Below are 24,063 nucleotides of genomic sequence, written 5' to 3' on the forward strand. Positions count from 1 at the left end.
GCTCAATGAAGAAGGGAAGGAAGACGAATAAATAGAGACACATTAGCAGAGCATAGAGCAGAATCCAACTCTTATTTTGGTGGCTGGTATTATTTCATAAGGAATTCCAGTGCCTCCAAAAGACAGAAAAACAGAACACATAACAATTGCTATGCAGGAAGAGGCAATAAGGGATTACTTCGGGTCATTCTGACAAAATTCCGTTGGCCCACTAAGATCATAAATGTCAACATCACTGTAAACACAGTACCCTGACTGTAATAAATTTATAAACAAAAAAGTTTAAAAATATTTGGAAGAACCTTCAGTACAGCTTTCCATTCAGAACTGAAGGAGAATGTGGTGTTGTAGGAAGACATGTCCTGAACTTCTAAATTAGCATTTCATCCTGTAAAGCAGAATATCATCACAGACCAACACAGTTGTATATGCACATAGAAACCACTCCATTGCAAGTTGTAGCAAGGTGTGTGCACACACAGACACATGCCCACATGGCTGTGCACACACAGACGTGCATATATATTGCTCTGTAAACATCCTAGTAGAGAAAAAATCAACACACTTTTGGATAAAACTGATGCAATGACTGATTTTTAACTGTTTTTCTTATGTTAGTAAATTCATGCCCAAAGGAAAATATCAGTCTTAATTATGTCACATAAAAATATATTAATGCAGGCTACTTAAAGAACAGCTTCCTAGACACTGAAAATAGATTATTCTCAAATATTTTGACAATTATAAATCCACATAACACACAAACTATTAGAACTAATTTTCTGTCTTATATCAAGTGTTAAAAAAAAATTCCAAAACAGAGAAAATTCTTTTGTTGTTGGAAATATATACTCCATTTGTGATCTTGGTTGAATCCTAATTCACAATATTTTAACAATGTGTGACTTTTACGGTACTATTTTAAAAACTGAGGCCATAGTAAAGAATACTGAGCTCTGTAGAGCGGAGGGCCAAAACTAGATTATTTCTTTATGCCTCAATTTGTCTTCCCTGTTAATCTTGAATTTACACTGTCTGCTGTACTTACTCTAAGTGCCTTTTGGCATGAATTCTTGTTTTCCTCAAGATATACTTGGGAGCTTGCCACAAGTGTGTGTGTGTGTGTGTGTGTGTGTGTGTGTGTGTGTGTGTGTTGGGGGGAGGGGGCGTGGTAGGCAGTTAGTAGAGAGAAGGGACCATTATGACTATAAGAGTTGGAAACAAATGATCAATCTGGACAAGAACTGGGTGCTGAAAGGAGGTAAAAGGACATACATAATAACCTCTAAGGACCTATACTGCAAATCATAATGCCGAAAATGAAGGAGAGAAAGACAGAGAGGGAGGGAGGGAGGAGAGAGAGAGAGAGAGAGAGAGAGAGAGAGAGAGAGAGAGAGAGAGAGAGAGAGAGAGAGAGAGAAATCTGCCTGTCATAGATAGAGGCAGTTGGAGAGGAGACGGGGCAGAAAGAAGGGGGGGGAAAGGAGGGAAACTGGGGGCAGTGGTGGTAGGAAACAGACACTGGTGAAGGGCTGGATGTTGGAAAAAATAATAATAATAATCAGACTTGGGGACTTTACCTTTGAGCCACATCACCAAGGACAATTGTTATTTAGGACTTTCAAGTAATATGCTGATAGACAGTGCTATTGTTTCTCTGAAGAACTCATTATCTCGAAAACGCGTCCTAACAGTGCATCTTAAAGGTCAGATATAAAAGTAGCATCAGAATCATCTCTGCCATCAAAACATGTCACACGCAGTGTCAGGTCACCGGCGTCACTCCACATCCGGCTGGTGTGGATCGTCTGCCAGCAGAGGAGCAGAGACCCACCGGTTTCACACTTGCTAAGTACACAGTGGACGTGGCACAAACAAAACGCTCCACATTATTCCACTTTTACTGTTTATTTTAAAGGGATGCTTTAAATGTCTTTTTTTTTTTTTTGTCTATCAGAACCTTGTCTTTCATTCTCCCCCACTGTGCTAAATATTTCTTTTGGTAATTTCCATGTGTCATCTCTGATCTCCGCATGAAGATACCTGCTTAGAGTTAAGTGCTGAAACAGCAAATATTTGGCACAAGCCGCTCAATCAAGTGAAGCGTTTAAAGGGAAGCTCCATTTTCAGAGTGTCAAGCACACCAGGTAGATGTGATTGTATGCATTTATTGAGCCAACGTCCTCATACAATCTTAAGCTCAGGTGTGTGAATTATTGAAACTGGGCACCGAGGAGATCAGGTCCCTCCTCGTATTAAGGACGAGACAATGAAATTGTGACTTACTGGGAAATAAGAGGGAACAGACTTTTTTTTTTTTTCATTGTTCCATCCGGTGATTTGAGGCACTCCAGTTAATATGGATGAATCCTTCTGGTTTCTAGCAGGCAACGATTAAGAATTTATCTACCCGACTGAAAAAAGTGGGAACTTCTGAAGGACACAGCATCATTTTTTCCCCAGGAACAAAATGCAAAGGGAGTTTGGCTTGAGGCTCAGTTTTGGGTCACGTCCTGAGAATGCTGTCAACTTCAAAGGGCTGAACAAATGTTTCTGCCATTGCAGATTACATGTGACCTAGAACAAGACAAGCTGTTAAGAACCAAACTGTTAGCAGAGCAATCCAGTTCCACTAATGACTACCAGATTCACCAGGCAAATAAACACAATAAAGCTGCTCTCTTGAAAAAAGAATAATCAATAAATTATATCTATATACGATATAAATGTTGGGATCAGAGAGATAGTACAGGGGGTATTGCGCTAGCCTTGCATGTGGCCAATTGGGTCCAATTCCCAGTATCTCATATGGTATCACTGCCAGGGGTAATTCTGACTTAGAAGCAAGAGTAACCCCTGAGCACCACCAGAGATGGGCCCCAAACAAAATTATATAGGTGACTTTTGTGCAAATATGAAATAAACACAGGAAAATACTTTACACTGATACTGAAAATTAGCAAAACATAGTACACACCAACCAACTTGATTGTCAAGGCCTTTAAAAGATGATTGATACTCCCTGTGGGCCCTCCATCCTCTAGCAAATAACTATCGAATTTTGCCTTGCTCTGTGCTGAGTTAAGTCTCTTGGAAGATCTTTATTTTAAGAGACACATTGTCCAGTTTGGTTGTAATTAATTTAGTGGCCTCTCCCTCTATGGCTGCTTTTCTGGAACATGACGTTCTAAGAGCTTTCAGAAAGCGCAGCTAAATGAGTATCGGCATCGTTATTGGATGAGTCTTCAAGCTAGCTCACTGGCTTGTCTATTTCTGTAATCCTGTGTTCTTTCTTGAACAAATTTTCCCTTTTTTCCCTCCTCTCACTTCTAAGTAAGTCCTAATAAAAATGGTTTGTTTCACCCAAACAGACCCCCAAAGGAGACCTGTTTCGGGCACACGTCTGCGTCTGGACCATCTCCACAGAAGACTGGCATGCAGCTCCCCTGAGCTCGCCAGCTCTCTGCCCAGTGCTCCTGCAGGCTGTTAGCCTGGAACATCACTGCGGGCCCAGAGCCCTCTTCCTTCTGCATTCAATCCCCTCCTGGAATTGCTGGACACCAGGTCCAGAACTGAAATTGAACGTGAATGGTTTGGAGAGAGAGACGCTTCCTCTAGGTTTCCAGCCACGGACGAGTCTACTGATGCAGCCAAATCATTCATGTTTGCACCCATTTCCTGGATCTGCATGGTTCATGCCGACATTCTTTGTGACTTAAAGCCTGGAGTGTCCATATTGATATTAAGGGCCCCTCCAACATCTAGTCTTAACTGTGTGTTCTGGATTTGTCCTGTGCAGCACCCGCATCCCGAGACACGCTCTGTTGCTGAGTCCAAAGATCTCTTCACTCAGCCTTTCCCCCACACTGCCTCGTGCCCCGCTGGCAGCCCTGCCTCTTTGGAACGGCCCCTCTCCTGTTATTCTCCCGCTTGGAGCAAGTTCCTCTTGAGTAAAACTGCTCTGAGCACTTCTACCTTCCTTCCTGCACATCGGTTTATCAGACACATTCCTAGCGAGGCTGGCCCTGTGCTGGGCCCTGCATCATGGGTTGCAGCATTGAGCAAATCATATCTCAGTCCTGTGTGCTTGGTCCAGAGAACAGAAGACATGCAATGTCCTGCAGGCAACTGAGCGAGCTAGGAAGAAGGGAGATGTGGAGCCTGAGATTTGGAAGGACAGAAGGACCATGTGCAGATGGCAGTGAAGAAGAAAGATGCTTGCGGGAGGGCAGCAAGGTGCAAGGAAAAGGAAGAATGCTCCTGGTTACAGGCAGGGAGGAAAGGGCATTTCTCCGTTCCCCAGGCAGGGAGAGGCACTGGGCTTTGGCTGGCTCTGCCAACCTGGTCCTCCCTTGAACACATATCTCCCTTGCTTACTCCCGCGTCTCTTGGTTGCTTGCTTGCTTTCTCGAGTATTATTCTCTCTTGAGCAAAGGTCCCTTTTCTTATCCACCCCAACGACTTGAATTTTTCTAAGATCCCTTCAATAAAAACTACCTTGATTTCGTTTTTCAAAGGAGCAGTGTGGGGTTTTACTCTAAGTGAGGAGGGTGAACAGGGGATGACAGGGTCTGAGTCCCTGGAGAAGAGGTGGCTCCAGTATGGTGCAGGAGACTCAGGAGGGGGCAGAGGTCACAGAGGACTCTGGGCAGTGTCCAGGGGAGAGAGAGATGCCGGGAGGGAGGGAAGTACTGGTCTAATGCATGAGAAGGAAGGTGCAAGTGTTCTAATGGGCTAGATTTCAGGTGGGAGCAAATGAAAAGGTGACATAGATGTCCCCGGTGAGCCCTGGACAAGATGGTCAACACTGATGGGAAAAGCTGGGCTGGCTGTCAAGATGGAACTGAGCCTTTCTCTAGCATATCACCTGGACATTGCCAGGAGAGGTTTGTGAGTCTTGATTTCCAGAGGTGGGAAACACACTTGGGAGTTACTAACTTCTATACATGAATATCATTAAGAGTTTTTTTTTAAAAAACTCTCAATACCTTAATTATTCGTGAAGGAATAGGTGTCCTTATCATACCCAAACAACTTATTAGAGAGAGAATATCAACTGCTGAATGAATCGCATAGTACATAAACATGCAGTTGGACCTATTATGAAGGTAAAATAGATATTAATTTCCCTTATTATACTAATATTTTCTTTTTTTCTTTCCTATTTTTTGGGGGGTCACACTCGGTGATGGTGATCCACAGGGGTTACTCCTGGCTCTGCACTCAGGAATTGTTCCTGGCGGTGCTTGGAGGACCATATGGGATACTGGGAATCGAACCCGGGTTGGCCACGTGCAAGGCAAACACCCTACCTGCTGTGCTATTGCTCCAGCCCCCAATCATTTTCTTAGTAGTGGTTGAATATTAAAACTATTGTTCTTAAAACCCAAGGCGGCCTCTATTTTGCTTTCTGTCCCTTTATATTGCCTACCTTGGAAACCTCATATAGATGGAATAGTAGAATATATGATGTCTATCGATAAGCACAATACCATACTGGATTATTTATTGTAATAGGGATCTAGCAACATGATTCCTTATGTTTGTTCTGCATGTAACCCCTTTTCATTTATCCATTTATCTTTTTATGAATAACTGGATAATTTCCATATTTTCACTATTGTAAAGCTGCTATGAAAATTTATTCACAATTTTTTTTGAGTGGACATAGTATATTTTCATTGCTCTTGAATGTGTAATTAGGGACATGATTGCCACATAATGGTGACTTTTACAAATCTATTTTTAAACCATTATTTGATTAATAACTAGAGTCATCAGAAAAATCATCTTTAATTGAAAATAGGAAAGAATAAGAATATAGAATTTCTGGAAAATGACCAAATTTAGTTGAATTGAGAGATACTTCATGGAGTACAGCTAAAGAATCATGTGCTCGTCAACAAATATTGAATGGATGCATGTGAAATTTTAATACTTTCCAGAGAGGAAATCATTATACAGATTGTAATAGATTTTCACATGAAGATGACCTAGTTTAAGTATCTTATTAAGGGCTTTTCTAGCCAGTAAGTTCTAGGGCATTAAAAGAGTTTAATGAGGAAAATGACAGTAAAAGTTAGGAGGAAGGTAAATATTCTTCAAATGTACCTACATGTTTTGATTAACTTAGAATATAGGGTATTTGTCTATGACTGACCCCTCAAGAGATGCATTTATCTTTATTTGCTCGGTTTATTTAGTAGCTGAAGAAAATAGTGCATGATAAACAAGCAATTGAGATGATTCAGGGTGAATGGATCTGCTCTTGTATGTTTAAAACTCTAAGTTTCCACCTTTTAAATTTTTTAAGTGACTCGGTGTGGCCTAGTTTCCAGGCTTCAAAGGAAGGCAGGAGCAAACCCACTCAGTGCAGAATGCTTCCAGGTGATGGCTGGCACGCATTGTCCAGGCTGGGAAAATTGCTTGAAATCTGGACTTTGGGTTCTAGCTACCTCAAATGGTCTTATTCTCTTGCTAATGGAAAACTTGAAACCACAATGCCCCACTAAGCTGCTACTATTCAACAAGCTGTAAAGAACAATTAGTATATAGCAAGAAAGATCAGTGGGAGGCCAGATGAACATCTAAGCTACACAAAAGGAAAAATAGGCTAGATTTGACAACTGGAGACCAGAAATGGCTCTGCTCACTGTCTGCTCTGGTGTGAGCTGCCCATGGCCTTCCAGAAGCTTCCTCCTGCAGCCTCTCCCTGAGCTCCTCTCCCAAGTTCCACCTTCCCCCTAAATGGACTAGACGTATTGCTTTTAAAACAGTTTTTAAAAAAGTGCACTTTCTGGTGAAGGGATGGGTATTCGAGCATTGTATAACTGGGATTTAAACCTGAAAACTTTGCAACTTTCCACATGGTGACTCAATAAAAAATTTAAAAAAAAAAAAGTGTACTTTCCTATCCTGCTTTAAAATGTAACTGTCATAACTTCTGACAGCTGACTATATTGATAGGGATGTTTAGCTCAGTATAAGCATGGAATAATTAATTAACATTAATGAAAATTTTAATTAAAAATTTATTTATAAAACCTTAGAAATAGTGACTTAGCTCTTATTCTAACTTGTATTATTCATATGTTTGTATTTCTGAGTGCAGTCAAAAGTTCCTTACTTAAACAGGTAACTTAAGAAAGAACTATAGGTAAAATAATATAGACACCGTAGTTATATGAATGATATCAATGTGGCATACTAGGTATTTTATGTGTAATGATATATAAGTAGTGCAATGTGACAAAACGATACCTAGCACATTGCTAACAAGAAGGAAGACTTTTATTAAAAGACAGCTGTGCTGCTCGGCCGGGAGCAGGTGTGAATCTTCAGCAGCCTATTTCATCTGTATTTTGCATTATATTTTCATCTGCAACAGTGCAACAGGGTGGGAGGGGGGAGGTACGGAATTGCTTTTTAAAAATCAACTATAAAATACCTGGTGGGCATTTGGGCTTCACCTTCCTCTCTCCAGCTAACCTGGTTTCCCACTAGGAGTGCTCAGAAGCAGCCACATAAAGAAACATCTGAGGGAAAAGCCCTGCTGTGCCTTGTCCAGGGAGACCCCCACCCTCTCGCTTTGAACCCATGCAAAGTCAGAAAGAAAAAGCCACTCTCACTGGAGGGCAGCCCCGCTGGGGAGGGGGCAGCTCTGTGCTGCTGAAAAACAAGCAAGCCAGCAAAAAGGGCACTCAAAATAGAACACTGCCCAGGAGTGTTCTATTTTGCTTAACATTGGTCTTTGGGAAATATTTCTCATCTTTAAAGTATGAACTTGCTGTGAACCTGAATCTAAATCAATATCAATTATTATCAGAAAATTTTCTAATAAATCAATGTTTAAAAGGTAGGATAACATTTTATTTATATTAAATTACGTATAAATGTGGTTACATTAAATATCTATATGACTATTAGATTACATTTTATAATATGATATTCACGTTAGAATTTTAATTGCATGTGATTTTTATTTTTTTAAGTCAGTATATTCTGCTTCTAACAGAAATTGGTTAACAATGTAGAAATTTACTGGATTATTCCCTTTGTTTTAAATTAATGTTTAATAGCAATATGTACATACATGTGTGTATATCAGTGACAAAGTTCTCTGTGATATCATAAACATATGCACACAGACATGCTAGAGATTTTGAAGACTCTTATTAAATTTTTATTAGATTGAATGAACTACTCTGTTTTACACTACTTCAATGCTATTACTTCAGGAAATTTAAATGACAATTAAGGAGCAAATTAAAATTTAGGGAACAGCTGTCTAAGCTAACTTTAGCAGTCGAAACTTCACAACAAAGATTTTAACTGAAAAGGATTGATAAGAAATTTATAATTGGTGCATAAAGATTAGAAAAATAGACCCTTCTTTGTTGGAATTCTCACACTTCAAAGACAAAAAGCTTGTGAGGATGTCCCTGGGCCCAAACTTCTCTCCTTGACGCCTTTCACACTTTGTCTGCTGATAGTTCAGATGTCAACATCCTATTCCATGCAGATTTGTTTCCACATTTCAGCCACTATCCAACACGATGGGAAAATGATGTATTAAGATGTCGACTGGCAACAAGAAGTGAGGACCCGTGTCATAAGGTTTCCTTGTGCTATTTTATACAAAACAGAGCTCCAAAGAGATGCTTTCCTGAAATGCCTAAAGGAATAATTGGTTTAACTTAAAATTAAGCTTGAAATCAAGCTCTTGTCTGGTCAGCATCAAATCCATCCTCAAGGGGCCTAGGGAGATCACAGCGGGGGAGGCACTTGTTCTGCATACGGCCAACCCCCATTTCTTTCTTTCTATGCCTGGCAACCTGAGGATAACCAGGAGTGACCCCTGAGCACAGAGCCGGGGGTAGTAAGCCCTGAGCACAGCCAGGTGTGACACCCACTCCCCGCAACTCCCCCCCCCCAAAAAAAACAGAAGTCCACCATAAAATAAAACAACGCATAACTCCTAAAAAATATGCCGATGAGATCTTGATGCAGGTGCTGGTTTAATGACAACATGGAGAGTCACTGCTGCCCGAACACCACCTCCAGCACCCTGTTCTCCTTAACTCTCGGAGAGAACCAGCCTCAAGGATTCTGACGGGCAGCTCTGTCCAGCAGAGACGCGAGTGGGGCAGGAGAGCCTTTCTCTCAGCGACCCTGCAGCAGAAGGCTCCTCTCATTACTTCTGGATGGAAAATCAGTGTGACCTCACAGCAGAGGTGGGCAGTGGCGTATGTCTTGGAGGTTTGTAAGACGTAGGGTGGCCTATTTCACCAGCCACAGACTACTTGGCAAACACTGTTAAATACTTACTTTGAGCCGGTCTTCCCTATAACCTGGCAGCGTCAGTACCGTGGGGTCTAATTTATGGGTGACAAAAGAGTTGAGCAAGAGAAACGCCAGCCCTCGTGCCGAAGAGACCAGGCAGACCAGTGATGAATCCCTGCAGAGCACAGGTGACGCGGCAGAGCCTTCCGGAAACCAGGGCCGGGGCCGGGGTTTGAGTACGGGAGATTTACTCAAATCCAAACCACAGAGGCCGAACCCGAGCCTGCGTCCTGCTGCCCGTCAGCCCCCAGAGCAAAGCTGCTCTTCCCGATCCCTCCTGAGCCCCATCACCAAGTGCTCTCAGCGCTTCTCTGCTGAGACCAGCCTGCGTGCTCCCATCGAGTGCTCCCGGGGCTGCAGAGTGAGCAAGCAACAATCCACCGCATCTGGCTACAGGTGTGTTTCATTACTGGACAAACTCAGGGGGCTGCGTCAGGCGATTTATATTTTAATTAGCAGAAGGAAGTCTCGAGTCCATGTATGGCCAGCACTTTTAGGAGACACAGTGCTCAAGGCCCAGGCTGGCCCCCAACTCAGAATCCAGGGCATGCGAGTACAATCCAAGAGACTCAAGCACAGAGGCAGCGACAACTGAAGGAGAAAGTCGCACAGAGCTGTGAAAGGAATCGGCACATATAATTTATAAATGGATGACAGCAGCTTCCAATGTTGGGAGGTGAGGAAGGATAATAATAATATTGGTAGCAATACTTATGTTCCAAGGATGCCGCAAATGTCCCAAAGCTGGCAGACCCATGGCTAGAGAACCCATCTTACAGTGATCACAGTAGCAGGGAGGGTGTGGGACTAGTTTATTCTTTTTGTGACTATGTGTACAACTCAGAGAAGCATTGTATTCTATTTTACAGATGGAGAAATTAAGGCATCTAGGAGTTAAGAGGAAATTAAGGTACTTAGGATCTAAGGTCTGAAGCAGCTGGTCACTGAACGAGCCAAGATCCCAACCTTAGAACAGATAATCGTCTTACCTATCTACTCAGAGTATGACTCGATTTGACTTGTGACTTTTATTGGTATAAAAATATAGTCATTATACAAATGAGAAAGTGTTTAACCAAATTTTCATGAATAGCACAGCAGGTAAGTCGTTTGCCTTGCATGTGGCCGACCCAGTTTGATTCCTCTGTCCCTCTCAGAGACCCCAGCAAGCTACCAAGAGTCTCCCACCCACACGGCAGAGCCTGGCAAGCTCCCAGCAGTGTATTTGATATGCCAAAAACAGTAACAAGTCTCACAATGGAGACGTTACTGGTGCCCGCTGGAGCAAATCACTGAACAATGAGAGGACAGTGAGACAGCGAGAGGACAGTGCGACAGTGCTACAGTGCTATCCATCTCTTCATCTGCATCTAATATCTTCTTTGTTGAATATTTTTGTATTTGTTTTTGGGCCCCCCTTGGCAGTGCTCAGGGTTCCTTCTAGCTCTGTGCTCAGCAGTCACTCTTGTCAGGCTCCTGGACTGTAGAATGTGCTGGGATCAATCCTGTGTGAGCCACTGTAAGCAAAGTCCCTATCCCTGCTGGACTGTCTCTCTAACCCAGGGAATAGTTTTTTAATTTTGAAAAGTTATCAGCCTGGCGCTGGAGAGATAGCACAGCGGGTAGGGCATTTGCCTTGCACGTGGCCGACCCGGGTTCGATTCCCAGCATCCCATATGGTCCCCCGAGCACCTCCAGGAGTAATTCCTGAGTGCAGAGCCAGGAGTAACCCTGAGCATCACCAGGTGTGACCCAAAACCCAAAAAACAAAAGTAAGTTATCAGCCAAAGCAAAGCCCTTTGGTTCACGCTCCAAATAGTGTCTGAGAGGTGACTGATTTGATATCGCCCAGTGACCTGAGAGTGAAATACTAAAAAATATGTACATAACTTTGTAACAGTACTTAGAGTCATTTCTCTTTCCCCCTGGAAGGGTCCGGGTCTGAACACACGTCACATTGCTTTCCAAAGACCTGTTAGAGGAGGCTTATGTACTGTGCAAGTCATAGAGCTAGAGACCAAACTTAAGACACAGATTCCACTTAAATAAATGTAAGATAAATTTTCCTGCATGCAGATTGCTTGGGGAAGATCTCTGCCTTTCATATGAAATAAAGAGAAAGACACCGATTTTACTAATCAATACATAAAATTGATTGCCTCTGTTTTTCTCACAGAACGGAGTAAATGCTCTAGGTCATGGAGTATGCAAACAATCGAACATGTATCTGGAGTCTGGCCTGTCAGTGCAAAGCCCAGAGCTCGCCTCTTATCTGCCTGGTTCAATGACAGATGAAAGACTTGGGATGAGACGTCATATTCCTGGGTTGAGTGGCCAACGTGTGCAGATCACACCTCTGTGTACAAAATGGGTATTTTATGACCAGTTCTGGGATGGGAAAATACCTGACTTCAAAGCGGTCACAGGGGTATGTCAGTCAGCCTGGCAGCTGTGTGACCTCAAGCATCTACTTAACTCCTCTGAGCAACAGTTTACACACTAGGAGAACCTGCTCCTCTCCAGGGAAGCTTTCCTGATGGACGACGCTACTCCTCTAGAGAGACACTGTGGCCGTCATAGAAACGGCTCATCGTGAGAAAGTCGGATCCAAACTCTCGAGGGACCAAACAGAGATCGGCTCTAAGCAAAAGGAGCCCTTAAGCCCTATACCACAGCCCCAGCCCCGTGTCACTCCTCCTTGCCTAAGAAACAACCAGGCCCACGGCCAGAGACACTTCAGGCCCACGCGGTGTTTGATTTGAATGAGGGTTTGCTCGTTGCCCGTTCAGGAACACTTGACCATTGCAATTTTGCCCCGGCCCCCCACACTGAGTTATGATTGCCTCGGTTGGAACCGTGAGGGTAGAGGCCACACCAACTTGCTGCCGAGACTCCGGTTTTCTCCTCACCATAAACCTCATTTCCTTTCTCCGGAGCCTAGGGTCCAAGCTGAGTTTGGCTTTATTTTGTGTGTCTGTTTGCTTTTCCCCCCTGCCACACACGCCTGCAATCTTCTTATTGTTACAAGAGGAACCCAGGTGCACAGCACCCCAGGGCCAAACCCTGAACGTCTCCTGTGATTCCTCACTGCCCAAGACCGCATCCCCCCGCACCCAGGGCTGGGCCCTAGACGCGGACACAGCTCCCGCAGCGGGTCCCCTTCTCACTTGCTCTCACGATGACCCGATTCTACTCCCTTCTGAAGACAGAAATAGTGCAGACCATAGCTGAGGGGAGAAGAGGCAGCTGTGTTGATTTGGAAGGAAGTGGAATCTCAAAGGTGAAAAGGCAGGAGGAGCCTTAATTTTCCCTCACAAAGGGAGATGATCTCCAGTAACTCAGATAAGACTGGAAAGCAGGGTGGGGGGGTGTGAGGGGGGGGGAGGCCGCACTCCCAGGCCCAGTGCTGGTCCTAGAGAGGAGCGTTCTGCTCCTTCCCCTGAGTCCGCAAGCCAAAGACACCCCATCTCGTTTTCTACATAAAGGGAGAACATGATGGCAATGAGCAGAACCTGGGATGGCCGCCTCAGGAATGGAGCAAGAAAGAACGAGAGCAGGAAAGCCACACCCTAAGGTGTCAGTGTGTCCCGAGAGGCCTTCGGTTTCCTGGCTAACCCATGCCCCTTGGTGGGACTGCGCTCAGGAAGAAGCTCTAGCTCATGGCCCGGAGAGAGACTGCTTGTTGCTCCATCACTGAAAATCAGGGGAACGTGAAGGGTGCCTCTGTTTCAGGCAACTAATAACTTGGTATTTAAATTTATTCTGCACATTAAAATACTTTTTTTGATTATTGAATAACTAATGAAGCCAAATAAAAAATCGGTATAAAAAGAAACAATAATATGCCATGCTATAGCCTCATATTTTCATTAAATAATACAACGTGGGTGTATCTTGTAGCCCTATGTAAAAGCCTACAATGTGGGGAGACTTTAGAGCCATATACAAGCCTGTTAAAGGTCTACACTAGTGCATTATACAGTTTTCATACTTCTTTAGGTGATTTAGGCAATGCCTAACTGATAGATTTGTTCTTGAGGTCTTTGCTGTAATTAGTCTCATTGTACATCTTATAGGCCACACCAAGGAAGTCTGGGGTACCTGTTAACAAGCCTCACTCCAAAACTTTGTTTACTTTAATATCCTGGACTGCAGTGATAGCACAGCGGGTAGGGCGTTTGCCTTGCATGCAGCTGACCCGGGTTTGATTCCTCTCTCTCAGAGAGCCCAGCCAGCTACTGAGAGTATCCCACCCACACAGCAGAGCCTGGCAAGCTCCCCATGGCATATTCGATATGCCAAAACAGTAACAACAAGTAACAACAAGTCTCACAATGGAGACGTTACTGGTGCCTGCTCAAGCAAATCAATGAACAACGGGACGACAGTGCTATAGTGCTATTTTAATTTCCACGAATAATACAAGATAATTACTCTTTCAGTCACCGTCTCTACTACAGAGAGTGTAAGGGCACTTATAAAATTTGAGTTGAGGAAACCAGGGGCTGCCTGAGTTTCTGTAAAGGAGCAAGGGCACAAAATATAGGTCTGGAAGATACTTGCATGAGGATTAATTAGAAGAAGAAACGACAAGCAATGTCTTTTGTGGTTTTTTTTTTTTTTCAAAGAAAAATGAGATGAGAGAGAATTACTCGATCTCAATTTCTGTCTTACCCAAAGGTCGGCATTTAGAGGGCAGGAGAAAGAGAAGCTACACAGACAAAGTTATAATGGAAGTTCTGCAAATTAGCAAGAAAATAAGAGTGTGCTATAACAGAAGGCAAGGTTGATGATTTTTTTTTAGAACACCACATAATAATAATTAGCACTTGAATCATGCTGTGTCCCACAGTCTCAGAGCACACTGCAGGCAAGCCATTTGAATTTTAGAACACCAGGGGCGTAGGGAGAGTAGTTTGGGAAAACTTGGACAAAACAGAAATAAGATGAATGGCAGCCACGTTTACTCAACCTTGGCAATTTCAGGAGCGCCAAACCTTGGCTTAAGGAAGGAAATGTTGACTCTCCTCTAATTACTGTCTATATAATATTTACACATTCTCTGCTTCAGATGATTTCCAGAGTCATCGCTCAGCAGCTGCAGTTAAAAAGCTGTGAATTTAAACATTTCAGTCTAACAGCTGAGGAACTGGTTCTCAAAAAACAAAACTCCCCAGGAGACATGGCTCAGCGCCAAGCTTCGCCAGTGCTCCTCCGGCCCCTGACTCCAGCCCACAGGGGGCTCAGGGCAGAGTAATCTGGAGAGGAGTCAGTAGATCCTGCCCGTCTCCAGAAGCCAGCCCAGCTCACTTCTCAGAACAGCTCACCCTTTCGATGAACATGTAATCGACTGATTTTTATTAGCAGAGCTCTGTGATAGCAACACAGATGTAAAGCCCAGTAGCAACGGCCCTGAAGTGGACACGTCCTGCCCCCCAGCCCGCGCCCTCACTCTCTGCACCAGAGAAAGTCTATTCTGGAACTTTGTCTTCTCAGCATTATACGTTCAAGACACTTTAGCATTCTGTGACTCATCTATGACATCGCATGAGCCATCACGTCACTGCTTTTCACTTCCGAGTTGTCTTCTTCCGTGGGACCGTACCAGAGTTTGTAGTTCCCCGCTCACAGACTGTGTTTTTTTTCCAACTCTGGGTCATGATGAGCAGGTTCTCTGTGAACATTTCCATAACGAGACTTTCTGTGGACATACGTTTGCATGTTTCATCTGGTGGAACATAGGAGTCATTTTATAAGCGTATATTTAATTCTTGGAGAAACATAAACTTTTCTAGAGCATTCTATTGCTTGTCCTCTCATGCACTATTTTGCCTCTGCAGTGTTCAAAAGAGCTATTCCTCATAGTACTCAGCTCTGCCAACCTATACACATGCGCATGCCGGTGTTGGAATGTGTATTTCCGGTCGGAAGTGGTTTCCTCCATGGCATGATGATAATGGCCTGGGACATCTCGTCCTGTGGTCGCCACTCCCCATAGCTCCTCTATTGCAACCCATCCAGGCCTTTCTTGCATTTTTTAAATTGGGTTGTTGCATTTACGTTGCTTTTCACCACTCCTGGTTTGCTTCTGATCAAAGCTCTACTTTGCAAATAGCCCCCTTCACTTCCACATCAATTCTTAGTTTTTATGTTCACTGACAGTATAAAATGTTTTAATTTTCATTCATCTTTATCTCGTGATTTTCATTTACTTTTCTTCTAGAGTTCTTTATTCTGTTTTTTCCCCAGGGTTTATCTATGCCTTCTGATAAAGTGAAGTATGACATTAGGTAATTTGCCCTCCTAGGGACACCTACCCCAGAGTTTCTGAGATGCTCTCTTCTGCGTATATTTGTCTCCTGAAAGCTCTTCCTGGCAACAACTAATGGACCATTTTCTGTTCTCTTTATGTCTTAACTCCACTTCAGTTGATTCTTTGATGCTATCTGCATTTCCCTTAGTAGAAAAAAATGGACAGTCCTGATCTTGGGTGGTTATTGGTATAAGGGATAACTTAATATGCATCATTCATTTCATACATCATAGTAACCCTGACAAATTTTGAGGATTAACTTGTACCCTAACTATAAATAAGATTACAAGGAACAGTGAAAAGCATATTGTTTAGCCAGGGGCTCTGAAAAGAGTGATAGGAAGTGCTGAAAACATGTTATCAGCATAAGGATATGATTTAAAGGTCTGAACAAAAGAAGAGAATTTGGAATGACAGGCCTGGGATTTATGGTAGGAAATTCATGCCTTTCCGTTTAGAGACTATCAAACTTGAGTCATTCGGAATCAATGGATATCTACTAGACCTTGAAGACCTTTCCTGACTAAGAAATAGAATCTACTGCTGAGAAAATAGGAGTCAAGAAAACACTTTCCAACATGAAATACCTTGGAAAGTGGCTGGGATTTTTTTTTTTTTGACTAAATGGCAACGCAGCATTAAATTGCAAACAAGCACAGTTGAACCTAGCTGAGACCCAGTGGATCTGGCCACGATCCATAGAGACACTTGAGAAAAACACTAAGTGTTCTTGACGGCGTGACTCGGCTAAGCCATGATGCGGCGACGTGTCTTTAGATTTCTCTAATTAACCCCAGTGAAACCCCAAGCCTCCTTCTCCACCATGTTCAGTGGTAAATAAAAAGGTATCAAGTAGGACTGTGACCTTGGGGCCCGGAGGACTCTGGCCTTGGGGATGATTTTGCTACAGAGAAGGATGAAGGGATCGGCACTGATAAACCTTCACGCTGAGCTCCACTCGTCCTGATAAATTGTTAGCATTTGCAAAAGGTCAGAGGCCACTGTTGTGGGAACACGAACAAGAGAAGAGGTTCAGCTGGTCCCAGGGAAAAGGATGTTCCGAGAGCTTGGGCAGAAAGGTGCCCCTGAGTCCCAACCTTCAGAGTGAAGAGTTAGAGGCACCGTGACTGGCGCTTCATGCAGGCATGTTCTGTGCACTCTCACTTGGGCACACACGTGTGTGTACAATCTTTCAGAATCACGATTGCCTAATATTTGGCCTCAATTTGAAAAATGGGGCAGTCTGAACCCTCTAGAATGTTTCTTCTTCAAAAGAAATGTTTTCAGATTTCAAAATATCTTACTATAGAGAAACAAGAAATAAGGGACAATTTTAAATGAGTGGGGTCCTGACTAATTGAAGGAATGCCCACTAATTTAAAAATATAAGTAAATGTGAACAGAAATAGTTTTAAATACTGGCAAATGGCATCATAAAATAGCTCAAAAGTGTTCTCTGAAATTAATCTAGACAATAATGTAATTTTTAATGTAATGTTATAATTGAATGTTGGTAAGAGCAGTTAAAATAGCATCAACATTTTTTACTGATTAGAAAATAAATTTTTGTGATAAAGTCAATTTGCTCATCTACACAGTAAATTTATATATTTATGTCATAATAAAAACTTGAAACTCATACATATGTTCAAGGAAAAAATATATATAACTATATCGTAGCAGTGTGACATCAGTTACTTACACTCTTTGACAGAGTAACATTTTTTGTTAACTTGAAAAAAAAAAAACACAAATTCACTACCTTGACCCTTAGTCCTTCCGTGACCTTAGGAATGCTCAGACCCAGGGAAGACTGAGGCTCCGCCAGCCTCCCGTGAGGCCCCCGCTCCCCGAGGCACCCAGCTGCCCGTGAGCAGAGTCGGGCTAGGGTAGGGCCCAAACAAGGGGCGAGTTAGACCCTCAAAGGTCCCGCGAGGCTGCAGAGCAGAGTGCTGATGTACGGCAGTACTCGGGACTGTCAGGGAAGACACAGCCAACACTCCTCGCAACGCGGGTGAGACTCACATGAGAGCGAGGGTCAAGCCCCTCCGACGGGCGCCTCTGCAGGATGACCCCCGAGGTGTCTCCGCTGAAGGACTGATGCCTCGGCCCTTTGCTTTGGGGGACCCGCTGCAGCCCTGGTCCCTGCAGCCGGCATCACCCCATCTCATGGAGCAGCTCTCCCTGCTCAACGGTGAGACCCTGCCAGCGGGGGCTCTGGCCTCAGCGTGTCACCCCCCAGTAACCCCCAAGCCTCCGGCTCTGTGCAACAGGCCCCCAGCTGCCCCCTGCCCCCTCACCCCGCCCAGCCACCCTGGTCCTTCAGGAGGACTCCGCCCGCGTTAGTCCCGTGGCTAGTCCGGCACCCACTGCAACCCGCCAGCCACTGTGTGCAACAACTGACAGGACAGACTGCTCACGCTCTCCCCCCCCACCCCTTCTCGCCTCCTCCCTTCCTCTTTTCCTTAGTGGAAGCACTGGCACAAAAGGACAGACCAGTGGCAGAATGAGACCCTCTTCCGACAGCAACAGCGCGCGGGACTGAGAAGCCACGTGGCCCCTTCCTATTTCCAAAAGATGCTCAGGCACCCGGCAGGAGCAGGGCGACCGGAGTCCGAGGGAGGGAGAGTCCGGGAGCAGGGGGCAGGCGGGCCAGTGCGGGCAGCTTCCCACGCCCTCAGCCCCGATGCTTGTCTTCATGGTCAGCCTCGGCTGTCCTCAGGGTGGCGTGGAGACCCCTAGGGCCCAGCCCCTCAGGCTAGTGTGGACGCTCAGGGGAAGCCCGCCCGAGGGGTGCAGAGTGGCCTCCTGGGCCTCAAGGACGGCCCCTGCGGGCGCCAGCCTAGTGCTTCTCAGCGGTGCTCCCAGAGCGGCGAGGAGGCGGCTCCGCTCAGGAGCAGGCTGGGCCCCGGCGGCCGGGGAAGAGCCGGGTGGCTGCGTGCAAAGGAGACAGGGACGTCGCCGCAGCCTGCAGGGACCAGATCTGAGAAACTGAGTGGGCTGTGGGGCGGCATGGGCAGTAGGTCAGCCCGCGGGGGTGCGGGTAACTTCTGGAAAGAGCCTGACTCAGTACCCCCACGCCAAGGACTGTCGCCGGCCAGGGAGGAGACTGACGGAGAGGAGAGAAAGGACAAGGGCTGTATCTCTGGCATTTGCCAAGTCCCCACAGTCCACTCGGACCCTGTGGGACAGGCTCCCGGCGGCCACTGCCCTCCCCCGCCCAGCCACCCTGGTCCTTGAGGAGAACCCTGCCCACACCAGTTCCGAGGCTAGTCCCGGGAACGCCTCCCGCCCAGCCAACCACTGCCTGCAGCACCAACAGGATGGATTGCTCTCGCTATCCCCCCCTTTCTTCTTCCCCTCTCCTTCTCCCCTTCCCTCCTCTCCTCTCCTCTCCTCTCCTCTCCTCTCCTCTCCTCTCCTCTCCTCTCCTCTCCTCTCCTCTCCTCTCCTCTCCTCTCCTCTCCTCTCCTCTCCTCTCCTCTCCTCTCCTCTCCTCTCCTCTCCTCTCCTCTCCTCTCCTCTCCTCTCCTCTCCTCTCCTCTCCTCTCCTCTCCTCTCCTCTCCTCTCCTCTCCTCTCCTCTCCTCTCCTGTCCTCTCCTCTCTTCCCCTCTCCTCTCCTCCCCTCTCCTCTCCTCTCCTCCCCTCTCCTCTCCTCAGCTCTCCTCTCCCCTTCCCTCCTCCCCCTCCTCCCCTCCCCTCCTCTCCTCTCCTCTCCTCTCCTCTCCTCCCTTCTCCTCTCCTCTCCTCTCCTCTCCTCTCCTCTCCTTTTCCCTCCCTTCTCCTCTCCTCCCTTCTCCTCTCCTTCCCCATCCTCTCCTCCCCTCCCCTCCCCTCCCTTCCCCTCCCCTCCCCTCCCCTCCCCTCCCCTCCCCTCTCCTCTCCTCCCCTCCCCTCCCCTCCCCTCCCCTCCCCTCCCCTCCTCTCCTCTCCTCTCCTCTCCTCTCTTCCCATCCCCTCCCCTTTCCTTCCCTTCCCTTCTCACCTTTCTTCTCTCTTCTCCTCTTTCCCTCTCTCTCTCTCTCTCTCTCTCTCTCTCTCTCTCTCTCTCTTCTCACTTCCTGGCTTGGATCCCAGCCTCTAGTTATTTCTATATTTGTTTTCCTTTTTATTGTCTTTTTCCTCCGTAAGTCTGTATAGCACAAGAAAACTATTAAGTATTCAGTGAAGAATTTTTAAATGAATGAAAAATGACCACGTTGAAAGAAATAGGTTCCAATGAATTCTTATTATCCAATACTTCCAAAGTTGGAGGGAATCACTTAAATCTCTTCAAGCCCCCCTTCTCCCTTGAACGTGTATCTTGTTGCTTGTCTACGTGGTGTATCTTTGCTTGCTTATTTCCACTCTGGAGAAGCCTGTTTTCCCTCTTGAATGTATCACTCCACTCTTTCTCTTCTCTTAAATATTTCTAAGCAAGTTTCATTCAAAATCTATATCACTTCAGAAGCACACAAAAACTCTTGTACTTTAACTTCAATGTTTAATTCCGTGCAATTATGTAAATGTGGCCCTGGCAGGTAGGTATGTGCAGGAAACAGCTCAGAGACCCAGTGGTTCCAGTAAGCTTTCTTGGGACAACTGAGCAGAGATGATGTGGCAAACAGGAAGAATGTTGCAAGTCATCTATGCTGTACAGAAAATGTGATATCAATTAAGATATAAGTTGGAGTCCTTCCCAAACACGCAGCTATGAAGAGCAGCTAAGTACACACATACAGGGAAATAAGCACTTCTAAGTAACATATAAACTATGAATGTTTTACTCATTATGTTAGTAAAATTTCAGAAATCATATGGAAAACAGCATAAATGTTGAAAAGCAAAAATGTTTCTGTCCAAAGACCATTCCTTACTTCTATTACATTTTTCAGTGAAGAGAGTTCAGTTATTCAAAATTTCTGTAACAGAGAGCCCATCTCTTGCACTCTGTATTAATAGCTGGCTCTGACTCACAAATACCTGTCTTCTGAGATAATAAGAGGAGCTGCTGGATGGAAAAATTCAGATTATGCACATGTATGTGTTCACATGTACACATATATCTGTACATATGCATACATGTACACACATGTGTATATATATGCACATATATACACATATTTGTATACATCATATACAGATGTATCCCTCTAAGAAAGAGTTCCTTGTCAGTGACCATCATTAATGTTCTCATTTATTTCCATTCAATGTCAAAACAAGACGCTCTTTCTTGATGGATTTGCGTGAACACATCTATTTCCCTTCTCTTAAGATCTGTTCAGGGGCCTAAGTGGTAGAATGGCATGGAGGGCACCTGCCTTGCACAAGGACAACTAAGTTTCATCCCCAAACCCCACATGGTTTCCCGAGCCCCACCAGGAGTGATCCCTGAGCACAGAGCCAGGAGTACGTCCTGAGCACAATGTGGAGTGGCCCCCAAACAATAGGAAACAAAAGATCTATTTATTCATATGTCTCCATTATTTTGTTTACCCACCTGGCTGTGAATTTAACAGATATATATATATATGTGTGTGTGTGTGTGTGTGTGTGTTACATATATGTATATATTACAGATAATCACTCTGGGTTCTTACATACTGATTTTATGCTTATCTGAGAACAAGGAATCCGGAGTCCCACCACTGTTTGGAGCATCCATGGCCCCAGATCCCGAAGTGCCTTCTACTCCCGAGGAGGTATCAGAGCACAGCTGGGGCCACTACATGGTCTGAGTCCACCGGTCGGCTCTCAGGCCAGGAACGGAGCTTTGCTTTTAAATTAATAAAAATTAATAACTGGCTGCAGCTGAGTCTCCACTTCCCTGTCTCCTGGGAAAGCACGTCACGCCCCCACCCCCTTCAGTGTCCCCTCACTCAAGTCTGTGCTGGGGGACATTAATGCCTCCTCGGTTAAAGGCAGCTGGCCCTAGCATGCAGACACTGGCATGGGAAGGACCGGTCATCTCGGGGCAAATGCTCCAGTAAAATCACCTCTGCTCAAGCTTGTATTTTACCTTTAACTTCAGACTTATGGAATCAAACATAGTCCCAAATTTAAGAGAGAAAGAAAATATGCATTCCCTTGAAATTAAAAACGATAAAGTTCTTATGCAGGTTTAAAATTCATGTAATAAAAAATGAGAGTGGGGCCTTAGTGTGGTCCAGAGAAGAAATGCATCTCTTTCTCCCTCTCTTTCCACCTCTCTCTCCCTCCCTTCTTTCTCCCTCCCTCTCTCTTTCTCTCTCTCCCTCTCTCTCTTCTCTCTCTCCCTCCCTTCTCTCTCCCTCCCTCTCTCTTTCTCTCTCTCCCTCTCTCTCTTCTCTCTCTCCCTCCCTTCTCTCTCCCTCCCTCTCTCTTTCTCCCTCTCTCTCTCCTCTCTCTCCCTCCCTTCTCCCTCCCTTCTCCCTTCCTTCTCCTTCTCTCTCTCCCCTCTCTCTCTCTCTCTCTCTCTCTCTCTCTCTCTCTCTCTCTCTCTCCTCCCCCCCCCCCCCGCCCTCAAGAGTTTGGCCTAAAGCTACTGTCCTTCCCTGTTTAAATGTTCCTCCTTTGGATCTAGAAAATAAAGGCAGGGAGAAGACACTTCTGCCGACGCAGACATTGGAAATTAATAACCTGCAGCTGTAACCGAGTGATGGGCCCACGGGCCACTGAGCTGCAGCCCCCTCGTCAGGAGCGAAGCCCCGCAGGCACTGGGGGACCGCCTCGGCTCTGAGGAAACAATCAGGCTCCGTCAAGAGGCACATCATGGCCTTGGCTTTTCATTCTCTGACAGTGGAATAATTAATTTCAATAAATTTGTAAGGTTATTAAAAGCTTTGGATTCGGCGAAGAAAGTCAGAAGCATAAATCTTGCTTTTCATTTTTTGTTTATTACAAGTGGCTGTCAGGGTTGTTTTTAATTTATTTAATATTCCTGTTAATAACAAGTCTAATTAAGAAATCCATTAAAGTCTGTGAAGTTAATTTAACAAGGGGAAATCCTAATGGAGTGTTATTAGAATTGTCTTTATGAAAGAATGACACAGGCTTCCATCGATTCTTAACCAGAACGTCCTCTCCCCAACGGACTTGATGCATTTGGTCTTGGGTCTTTTTTTTTTGTAGTTTTTTAAAACATTTTTTATCTGTTGCATCTTTTACCAACTAAGTTGCTCCCAGATATTAGTGGTCACTATGCTGGCAGAAGTTTGGAAACTAGATGCTGTTTATTTATAAAATGCTTTGAATACAGAAGATGAAATTATCTTGCCCATGATGAATTCTGCGTCTTAAAACTCAGTAACCAGAAGTCCCTGTGGAAATTGACACACTGTGGAGCTTTCAATCAATTGCATATTACAAAAGCAAATCACCCACTTTTCCAAAAGGCCTGTTTTACCCCTACCTCCCCATCAGCATGCAAACCCACATACAAAATAGTCTTTTTAGGAAACCGAGAAGACGACTTTAGGATACCTGCTATTACCTCTTGAACAAGATTAGAGAACCAGAACTTCGAATGTTATTTATGTAAAAGTATACCAAAAGTGTGGTTAAATCAAAAAACTCAGGGGCAGTCTCCTCAGACTTGTCATATTTAACAGTATTTATTACATGTAATATATTCCCAGCCTTAGCAAAGGATTTGAAGTTATATCATTTTTCCATAGCAAGGGGCTCTCTCAAGGAACATGAGTGTATGTAAAATTCAGTGCTTGTGACACTGTGGAGAATGTCACTCACATCTTCCTACAGTAACCAGAGCACCCCTGCAAGGTGACAGGGAACGAGGAGAGGCTGTGGGTTTGCCTGAAGAACCCTAACGCTTTTAGAAACCGCCCCTGGTTATTATTGCGTGGAAAAGGAGCCCCTTACATTATCATTAGACTAACAAAACAACAGTGGTTATTTGCTTTAGTTTTCTTCTTGTTGGCTTTAAAAATATTTTCAGAAAAGATTCACTGCCCCCAAACAATCCTTATAATTATGCCATCATTAAGAACTTAGAAAAACAGTTTCTTCAAGTTCCTACAATTGAACTGTGTAGACTCAACCTAAAGACCTAGGCAATCAGGGAATATCTGCTTTAGTCTTAACTGGGTTGGAACCTCAGCTTTCAGCTATTATACTGTGGACATGGAATTACAACCACATCTAAATGTGCATGAACATGGATACATTCATTATGAATCAACAAATATTTCAAATAATGTTAATTTGCGTGAAAATCTATTCTATGACTACCACAGAGACTCCTGTGTTTTGTACTGTTGCAGAATATCAATATGTTTTTTGTTATGGTGGTTAGATCCGCATGTCTCGCTTCTCCTTGTTTCTATACAGAGGAGGATGTAGTTTAAAAGGCTTGGTTGAACAAACATTCTTAGAAGGTCAACACTTTTTATAAAATATTGAGATACATTGCGATTCCTGAGATAAATTT

The 24,063-nt window shown here is 44.6% G+C and overlaps 1 protein-coding gene across 1 annotated transcript in view; it reads right to left on the minus strand.

Moving 5' to 3' along the window:
- The window catches only part of NALF1 (NALCN channel auxiliary factor 1), a 555,696-nt gene that overhangs the window by 261,098 nt on the left and 270,535 nt on the right, over positions 1 to 24,063 (minus strand). The window lies entirely within an intron of this gene.

This window comes from Sorex araneus, chromosome 1 (genome assembly GCF_027595985.1).
Source record: "Sorex araneus isolate mSorAra2 chromosome 1, mSorAra2.pri, whole genome shotgun sequence".
Lineage (NCBI taxonomy): Eukaryota > Metazoa > Chordata > Mammalia > Eulipotyphla > Soricidae > Sorex > Sorex araneus.